We start from the raw sequence: 1,103 nt of genomic DNA on the forward strand, positions 1-1,103 counted from the left end.
AATTTATAGTATTTATTGATGCGCGCGTCGAAGCTGGCTTGCTCATTTTACGCATGCACGCTTAGTAATTGTGCTTTCGCTTCATTTCGAATTTCATTCACAGAATGTGTTTCCACGATTTAATGTCGATGAGCTCCTGTCTCATTTTCACTGCAGTGGATGCACACAACAATCTGATACAGCAGCAGAAATCCTACAGTCTCACAGATAAACAGTTATATGCAGGAGCTGCTTTGGGTCGTATTAAGTAGTCAGTTCTATAATTATTTATTTGCTGCGCATCTACCAAGAAACATCTGGAAATCGCCGAAAAACATTCTCATCTGGTGTCTAATCGTTACTAAAAATCAATCTTTTCCTTTCTGTAGCTACTCTTTATTCTTAAAGCCCATGACTCACATGTGCACAATCGTCACTAAGGCATAATGGGAGATAATGGAAAATGTGCTCTGCATTTTTTGCATAATAATAGATACAATAAAGCATGAATGAACACACTGACAGCCCACTGTCATCACGGATGTAGGTGTTTTAATGTAAAACCCTAGTTTTGGCTAATGAACGGAATTAGATATAATCAACAACCGTAATTGGTCATTATATATTGTTATTGTGTTGCTATGTAATTATGTTCCATACCCGGCATAAATGAATTGAATGAATGTTGCGTGCTAACTACCGGCACCCTAAACATGAATGGGATTACAAAATTAATCCCTCCAGTGTTATTGCAATCATAGGAGCCTCGTTTACTAGCAAAACCTCTGTCATTCCGGGGAACTGACAAAATAACGTGTTAAATAAGGCGCTCTGAATTCTTGGTTCTCGCTCGAAAAATAATCTATAAAGCAATATTTAGGTTTTTTGCTAAAAACAAAAACTTCTTCATTCAAACTTTTTTTCATTTTAAAATACCGATATGACAGACAGGAATATGACATTCTCGAGGAAATCCGTTCACGTCCCAGGCGCATAGACGAGGGCGTTAATATGGCCGGTCGCAGTTTATCTGTCATTGTAGCTCGCCTTTCGCCGTCGACACGGCGAGCATAACAAGCCATTTAGTTCCCATCATTTCCCTGCTTCTTGTCCCCTCCCCCTCC

Source organism: Paramormyrops kingsleyae, chromosome 23 (assembly GCF_048594095.1).
Source record: "Paramormyrops kingsleyae isolate MSU_618 chromosome 23, PKINGS_0.4, whole genome shotgun sequence".
NCBI lineage: Eukaryota > Metazoa > Chordata > Actinopteri > Osteoglossiformes > Mormyridae > Paramormyrops > Paramormyrops kingsleyae.